The following is a 9,671-nucleotide window of genomic DNA, read 5'->3' on the forward strand; positions in this document are numbered from 1 at the left end:
TCCTGGTGGAGGCAAATGGAGCACTGCTCCATCAATGCCAGTCTGTCCTCAACCAGCCACACCTGTCTGCTTTCTTACAACCAGTCCGGGGCAGTGGCCGTCTTTGGGCTCCCAAATTTCAGCGTGAGATGCTAAAAAAGGAAGTTCAGGAAATGACACTCTTTCCAACTTCCTCTTAAAAACTCTATGAGCTTTTCACGGCTTAGCTTAATTCAGCTGTAGATCTCACTTTTACCCAGAAACCATGGGGGGAAGGCGAGATAAGTGTGGGCACACGGTTTTTGTCTCTCGGGAGAGAGGCTGATCTATGGGAGGGGGAGAGAAAGATGTGGCTAGCAGCGTGGTGGCCAAAGACCGAATGCATCCCCTTCAATACTTCTCAGATGAAAATAGGGACATCCTAAGGGAAAGCGAGGGACGCGGGTGGCGCTGTGGGTGAAACCTCAGCGCCTAGGACTTGCCGATCGCATGGTCGGCAGTTCGAATCCCCGCGGCGGGGTGCGCTCCCTTCGTTCGGTCCCAGCGCCTGCCAACCTAGCAGTTCGAAAGCACCCCCGGGTGCAAGTAGATAAATAGGGACCGCTTACCAGTTGGAAGGTAAACGGCGTTCCGTGTGCTGCGCTGGCACGCCAGATGCAGCTTGTCACGCTGGCCACGTGACCCGGAAGTGTCTGCGGACAGCGCTGGCTCCCGGCCTATAGAGTGAAATGAGCGCACAACCCTAGAGTCTGGCAAGACTGGCCCGTACAGGCAGGGGTACCTTTACCTTTAAAGGGAAAGCGAGGGACGCGGGTGGTGCTGTGGGTTAAACCACTGTGCCGCTTGGGCTTGCCAATCAGAAGGACGGCGGTTTGAATCCCTGCGACAGAATGAGCTCCCGTTGTTCGGTCCCAGCTCCTGTCAACCTAACAGTTCGAAAGCACGCAGTGCAAGTAGATAAATAGGTACCACTCCAGCGGGAAAGTAAATGGCATTTCCATGCGCTGCTCTGGTTTCACTAGAAGCGGCTTAGTCATGCTGGCCACATGACCCGGAAAAACTGTCTGCAGAAGCGGACAAATGCCGGCTCCCTCGGCCTGTAAGGAGAGATGAGCGCCACAACCCCAGAGTCGTTCACAACTGGACTTAATTGTCAGGGGTCCCTTTACCTTTTAAGGGAAAGCGTGACATTCCAGGATCAACTCAGAAACCAGAATGGGTTCTGTAAAACTGGGACTGTCCCGGATTTGCACTTGGAGGGTCTGCAAATCTGTGAACGGAACTAAAAAAGTAGGTGACCCCCCAGGGCTCAAGCATTTATAGCTTTTTTATTTTACAAATGAAAGAAATGAATCAGACAGGACATAGTAAGAGGTTTGCATAATTAAGACGAGTGAAGAGAAAGTGCAGAGAACTCAGGGTCACCCAATGTCATTTGGCTGGAAGCAAACTCAGGACAGCCATAAGGAAGTAATTCGTCACCCAACACATAATTAACTTTTGGAATTTACTGCCACTGGCCATCCTGAGTAGGCAAGCCGGCATTTGTTTATTTTTAAAGCTCAACATTCTTTTTATGTTCATACACCCTTTGTAATATTTAAAAGATACTGCTGCATAGCCTTACAATATGTGTAGCTTCACCCTTGCTCCACTTCCTAGAGGCCACATACGTGGATTCCAAACTTCTGACTTTTCAGAAACATTTCCACATTGTCTTAGCTGGGGAAGAAGCCCAGTGAAGTGTTGCAAAGGATTCTGGGAGGTGTTCTATAGCAGCCCTTCCCAACCTATGAGTGTGTTGTAAGGCCTGAGCAAAGCGGTTTGCAGGGCTTTGTAAGTAAACCCAAAATAACTATTGATTTTAATCCTTAGCTGGTATGATGAGTACCTCTTACAACTTTCAATTTTGTTGGCGTACTATAATGCTTTGTTGACACTTGCAATCCAATGCCTTAAAAGCTTAAGCCTTACATAGAGCATTTGGAAACTGCTCTCTGGTGGCTGGCAACACATCCCATGACAGATCGAACGCTCAAGGGAGCTCCTGAACATAACAGCTGTAACAGTCACTCAAAGCAACACCCAGTGTGAGCACCTTGGGCAAACCATCACTGGATCAGCTGCCAGGCTGTTAACAGTTAAAGTCAGGGGTGATTTTAAGCTTGCTTAATCAAAATAAGAAACAATATCTTCACCCTGAGTATTAACAATGAACCGGGAGCCCAGTGCATTATCGCCATTATTGTTGTTATCATCTCATACACCCCTGATTTTTACACTGGCAGAAGGTGGCAGATGGGTGAAAATTTGGGTGCTCATCCATGTTAAACACCCTGACATCAGACACATAGGACCACACACCTGCATACTGAATATAACTACTGTTCTCAAGTTGGATCGAAGCTGGCCTTGGGTAAAACACATGAAACAACAGTAAGGTAAAGGTAAAGGTAAAGGGACCCCTGACCATTAGGTCCAGTCGTGGCCAACTCTGGGGTTGCGGCGCTCATCTTGCTTTACTGGCCGTGGGAGCCAGCGTACAGCTTCCGGGTCATGTGGCCAGCATGACTAAGCCACTTCTGGCGAACCAGAGCAGTGTACGGAAACACCGTTTACCTTCCCGCTGGAGTGGTACCTATTTATCTACTTGCACTTTGACATGCTTTCGAACTGCTAGGTTGGCAGGAGAAACAACAGTATTTAACAATAAACTATGGGCTGCCCCTTGATCGTCCATAGCACCATGTGAACATGCATTAAAAAACCAGCAGTGGGAGACAATTACATGAGATGTATAAGGAAGATAACAAGAAAGGGTTCAGTTATACAATTTCCAGATTTCAAAAGGAAGTTATAGAAGAAGAAGTGAAGCTGCTGAAGAAAGCATATAGTATTCTGCAAGAATGGGAAACAAAATATGAGGAGGTCAAATCCGTCATGATCAAATGGGCACAAGCTATAGGACATAATATACAATTTGAGGCCTGGGAAAAATTGTGGAAAGTAGATCTGAAATGTACAGATTGTTCTCTTTTGAAAGAAAACTATACGAAAATGATGTACAGATGCTATATCACACCAGTACAGATAACAAAAATGTACAAAACTGGGTCAAACATATGTTGGAAATGTAAAGAAAAAGAAGGGACTTTTTATCATATGTAGAGAAGTTAAAATAAATTGGGAAATGATATATAATGAATTGAAAAAAATGTTTAAAATGACATTTGTAAAAAAAACCCAGAAACATTTTTGTTAGGGATTGTAGGACAAGACCTGCCAAGAAAAACAAAAACTTATTTATGTATGCTACAACAGCGGCAAGAGTCTTGCTAGCACGAGGATGGAAGAATGAGGAAATCCCAATGAAAGAACCGGGGCAAGAAAAACTGATGAGCTATGCAGAATTGGCTAAATTCACATACAAACTGCGTGATAAGGACAACTGTGACTTTAAGGAAGAATGGGAACTTTTTACAAATTACCTAAAAAGACAACAAAATGAACTGGACTCCTTGGCAGGTTTTGAATAAACACCCACAAATTTATTAGTTGAATACATGATAGATAAGGCAAGGGTAGGTACAATTTTATAACATGCAGAGAACAATATATGCAAAGAAATCAGAGAGGGGAGCGGAGGAAGTCTTTGGTGGTGGGGAGAGGGAGGGATGGGGGGGAAGGGGGGAAATAATGTAATTGATTACTTGGATTGATAATTTGTTATGTTGAAATTGTTTAATAAAAATACTTAAAATAAAAAAAACAGCAGTGGGGCCAGCGTAAACAGTAACATGTACACAGCCTCAGATTAATGGAACCATGAGGGTTTGTGTATACAGTCACAAGACATATACTGTCAAGAGTCCTGTGGAGACATTGTGGAGAGAGTGGCCAAGTGATGAGAAGGAAGCGGTGGAGAAATTGGGGAGGAATCCTACCTGGGGGAATGTCCTAGCTGGCTGGGGTATGGTAAGGACTGAGCAGGTTGTCAGAAGAACAGTCCATCTCTACATCACTGGATGCCTCAAGCCGGACTGACCCAAGACAAGTTGGCACCTGAGGCGGATCCCAAAATGGCGTTCCCTGTCACTGTCAGGTAAGAAGGGGCGAGGGAAGATCTACAAGGGGGGAAAGAAAGATTGACATTGGGATCTGCTGCCTGAGGCAGTCAACTCACCTTACTTCTTGCTTGTGCCGGCCCTCAAAGTCTGCACTGATGCCCAGCCAAGTATCATAGAACTCTGCCATGCCTCATAAATTTGCAACCTATAGACCCACCTTGGGACTCTATTGACTTCTCCAATAAAATCTTAAAACCTTCCAACTGTGATAGCAGTTGGAGGCAGCAATGCCTCTCAATACTAGTTGCTGAAAACCACAGGAGGGGAAAAAATAATAATAATAATAATAATAATAATAATAATAATAATAATAATTTATTTATTTATACCCCACCCATCTGACTGGGCTTCCCCAGCCACTCTGGGCGGCTTGCAACAAAATATTAAAATACCGTAATACATCAAACATTAAAAGCTTCCCTAATCAGGGCTGCCTTCAGATGTCTTCTAAAAGTCTGGTAGTTGTTGTTCTCTTTGACATCTGGTGGGAGGGCATTCCACAGGGCGGGCACCACTACTGAGAAGGCCCTCTGCCTGGTTCCCTGTAACTTGGCTTCTCGCAATGAGGGAACCGCCAGAAGGCCCTCGCGCTGGACCTCAGTGTCCAGGCAGAACGATGGGGGTGGAGAAGCTCCTTCAGGTATACTGGACCAAGGCCATTTAGGGCTTTAAGGTCAGCACTAACACTTTGAATTGTGGTTGGAAATGTACTGGGAGCCAATGTAGGTCTTTCAAGACCGGTGTTATGTGGTCTTGGCAGCCGTTCCCAGTCACCAGTCTAGCTGCCGCATTCTGGATTAGTTGTAGTTTCCGGGTCACCTTCAAAGGTAGCCTCACGTACAGCACATTGCAGTAGTCCAAGCGGGAGATAAGCAGAGCATGCACCACTCTGGTGAGGCAGTCCGCGGGCAGATAGGTCTCAGCCTGCGTACGAGATGGAGCTGGTAAACAGCTGCCCTGGACACAGAATTGACCTGTGCCTTCATGGACAGCTGTGAGTCCGAAATGACTCCCAGGCTGTGCAAAATACTCTTGTTCCCAAATCCTGCCTTCTGGTTTCTTACAGGCATCTGGCTGGTCACAGTAAAAGAAGGATGTCTGATGAAATGGACCACTGGCCTGATTCAGCAGGCCCTTACGTTTTCATGGCAAGTTCTGAGACTTATGGCAAGTTCTGAGGACACACACACACACACATGCCTGCATTAGGCAAAGCCCTGAGAAGCCTGTGTGCAAAACAGATCCCAGTTCAGCCCTGCATGATAAGGAACTGGGAATACAACTGGGAAAACAGCAAAGATAAATCTTCAGTAATTATAAGGTGGTGAACAGCCCCTTGCTAGCAGAAGTAGCTACAGGTCTGGAAGGATAAGACAGACTAATATTCAGCCAAGAACATGAAAGTTCAGAGTTGCAAAACATTTTGAGTTCTATATTGCAGAAGAAGAAAATTTCTGAGTGGCTGGGAAAACATGGTGTAGCAACAGCTTTTCTTTACCATTATTTCTTAATCAAGAGAAGATGAGCTTAGAGATGGCTGCTCAAGGAAAGAGCCTAAAAATGGAAGCACAATTATGTTGGCAATGTTGCAGTTATTTGCACATATGGTGTTCAAGTGTTTTGCAATGCCCTGAAGCATAAAAGGAAAGCTGGATTACAGAATGATGGAAAGGACCTTGTAGCTCCTATTATCATAATGGTTGTTCCCAAGAGGTGAGGAAAGGCCTGTTCACATAATACCTATTCAGACCATCCTACTAGGTTTTGAGAAGGCTGCTCGCTGAAGAATTGATGCTTTTGAATTATGGTGCTGGAGGAGACTCTTGAGAGTCCCATGGACTGCAAGAAGATCAAACCTATCCATTCTTAAGGAAATCAGCCCTGAGTGCTCACTGGAAGGACAGATCCTGAAGCTGAGGCTCCAAGACTTTGGCCACCTCATGAGAAGAGAAGACTCCCTGGAAAAGACCCTGATGTTGGGAAAGATGGAGGGCACAAGGAGAAGGGGACGACAGAGGACGAGATGGTTGGACAGTGTTCTTGAAGCTACGAACATGAGTCTGAGCAAACTGCGGGAGGCAGTGGAAGACAGGAGTGCCTGGCGTGCTCTGGTCCATGGGGTCACGAAGAGTCGGACACGACTAAACGACTAAACAACAACAACAACAACTAGGTTTTGAGCTCAATGCCCTTCCCACATTGGAAAAAACTAATAAAGCACATGAAGTCCACGACCCAAGAGTGCTTTCTAAGTCTTTATGTCAAACATCGAAGCCCAAATTTTCTAATACATTATGTGAAAGAGGTTGAAGGTCTGCAGTTCAATTAATAAATCCCCACTGAGTGTGATTAAGGTTGGATACAAAGTGTGAGTCTTTGGTAGAAACAATAAATTAAAGCATGGTTTTCTTATGAAAAATAGTTCATTCACAATATTTTTGCACAACTTGAAAGTTTGCTCTCCTTCCCATCCACAAAGTGAACGCGTCTCCCGCCCCCCCCCTTTTTTTTTAAATTAAAAGAAAACACATTCTGCCTTGGAACAGTCTTCTGCTACAAAATGAACCATCAGGGAACTATAGACTTGCACAAACAGTTTACTATTGGAAAATATTAAACTGTTTACAAAGCTCCCCAAGTCTTTAAACATATAGAAGAACATTCTGTCAGTACAAGTTGTTCGACAGTGGAACAGACTCCTTTGGGAGGTAGTGAACTCTTCTTCAATGGAGGTTTTAAAGCAGAGGTTGGGTGGCCATCTGTCATGAATGCTTTAGCTGAGATTCCTGTATTGCAGGGCGTTGAACTAGTTGGCGTTCATGATCCCTTCCAACTCTACAATTCTATGATTTTATGATTGCATCAAAGCAGGTGTTATCCCACACTTTCTAGTGCATTTCACCGTCACTTTCCTTACCTCAAAAAGCCAGATCTGTTGTGGAAACGGGTTTATTGTGCAAAAGCTCCCAATCAACTGTAATTGTGCAACCTGACTTTGCTGATATGTGACTGAATACCACACAGCCTGGAAAGGCCATTACTAGAAAACTGTTTTCTCGGAGGCTGCTTTTATATTTAGTCAGAACGTCATCACATCTAGCCCTGTCCACTCTGACTATTGGCTGCTTTCCAGGGTCTCAGGCATCTATCTTCCTCAGCCTTTTAAAAAAACGTTAAACTTTCCTGGATGTTTTCACGTGAGTACAACATTTTCTCCAGGTGCCATTGAAATCTGACTAAGAAAAAGAATGTTTTTTAATAAAGCACGTCTTCAATACCTGCTTTGCTGAACTAGTTCATTCTCCTTTAACATATATGAGCAACTTCAGAAGATGGAAAAGAACAGGTTCACGGGTTCATCTTCACCCCTCCGTATGCAATAACTATAAATATTTCTCATGCTAAAGCACTGGAAGGTCACTTAAGGTTCCCAAATGAGCCAGTGAAAAAAATCATTCAGCTTACCAAACAGTACTACTTAACAGTGGGAGTGTGCTTGTTTCTTAAACACTAGGAGTGTTCAGTTCCTAAAGGAGAACTGAGATCTGAAGCACATTTTGTCTAAATTGCCAGAAGTTCTTCTGCAGATTAGTCTTTGTTTCAGTGACGGGGGAACGCTGCAACCACACACCTGAAATGTAGAACACTGCCTTAAATCAGGGTCAGACATTGATACCAAAATCGGAAGCTGAAAAGACACAACTTAAGAACTATCGTCCCATCTCTCTTTTAAACGTGGATTACAAAATATTTGCAGCTATTCTGGCAAGTAGATTTTAAAAAGTTTTAAACGAGGTAATTCATAAGGACCAGGCGGGCTTTCTCCCAGGTAGACACTTGTTTGCTAACACAAGGAACATTATTGACATTTTGGAACTTTTGCAAACAGACATAAATACAAAAGAGTGTTAATTTTTATAGACGCGGAGAAGGCCTTTGACAATATCTCCTGGAAATTTATGAAGGGAAATTTAAAAGAAATGGGAGTGGGACGGGGTTTTGAGAATGGGATTGATGCAATATATTCAGAACAAAAGGCTAAATTGATAGTTAACAATGTGGTTACAGAAGAGTTTAAAATTGAAAAAGGAACACGACAAGGCTGTCCTATTTCCCCTTTGCTATTTATTTCGGTTCTGGAAGTGCTCCTGAATATGATTAGAGGGGACCGGTTGGTGGAAGGAATTCAGGTCGGAGCGAAACAATATAAACTCAAAGCTTTTGCAGATGACCTAGTTTTGACCCTGCAGGAGCCAGAATCTAGTACGAAAAGAGTACTACAATTGATCCAAGACTTTGGTCGGGTGGCGGGATTTAAACTAAACAAACAGAAAACCAAGGTATTGGGAAAAAATTTGACAGATACAGAGTCAGAACGGTTTCAGAGAAAGACAGAATTAAATGTGGTTAAAAAAGTAAAGTACCTAGGGGTAAATATAACAGCAAAAAATCTGAGTCTATTTAAGGATAATTATGAAAAATGTTGGTCAGAAATTAAGAGAGACTTAGATAGTTGGACAAAATTGAAACTTTCTTTGTTAGGCCGAATTGCTGCTATTAAGATGAATGTATTGCCAAAAATGTTGTTTTTGTTTCAAACACTACAGATTGTGGACAAGACGGAGTGCTTCCGGAAGTGGCAGAGAGATATTTCTAAGTTTGGCAGGGCAAAAAGCCCAGAATTAAGTTTAAGATATTAACCGACGCGAAAGAGAGAGGGGGCTTTGCCCTGCCGGACTTAAAGTTGTATTATGAGGCCGCAGCTTTCTGCTGGCTAAAAGATTGGCTACTTCTCGAAGACACTGATGTATTGGATTTGGAAGGTTTTAACAATGCTTTTGGTTGGCATGTATACTTATGGTATGATAAGGTTAAAATCAATAAGGCCTTTAAAAACCATATTGTCAGAAAAGCAGTGTTCAATGTCTGGACAAAATATAAAGACTTATTGGAAAACAAAACTCCAAGGTGGCTATCACCTCTGGAAGCTAAGGCCCGAAAAAGACGCAATATGGAGGCCAAATGGCCAAAATATTGGGAAATTTTAGAAAAAGATGGAGACAATTGGAAATTGCAGAGTTTGGAGAAAATGAAGGATAAAGTGCGAGACTGGTTACACTACGCTCAGATTAAAGAAGTTTTCAAAAATGACAAAAAGTTAGGGTTCCAGGTGGAGAAATCGAAATTGGAATCAGAACTGCTAGAACCTAAGACTAAGGTACTTTCAAGAATGTATAACTTGCTGTTAAAATGGAACACACAAGATGAAATGGTTAAATCGGCTATGATAAAGTGGGCACAGGACATTGGGTATAATATCATGGTCGAGGACTGGGAAAGGTTGTGGACCACTGGGTTGAACTTCACTGCATGTAATGCTTTGAAGGAAAATGTAATGAAAATGATATATAGATGGTACATGACCCCAGTTAAACTTGCCAAAATATACCATTTGTCTGATAACAAATGCTGGAAATGTAAAGGGAATGAAGGAACATTCTTTCACCTCTGGTGGACGTGCCCTAGAGTGAAGGCCTTCTGGGAAATGATATATAATGAGTTGAA

Source organism: Podarcis cretensis (assembly GCF_951804945.1).
Source record: "Podarcis cretensis genome assembly, chromosome: 11".
Classification (NCBI taxonomy): domain Eukaryota; kingdom Metazoa; phylum Chordata; class Lepidosauria; order Squamata; family Lacertidae; genus Podarcis; species Podarcis cretensis.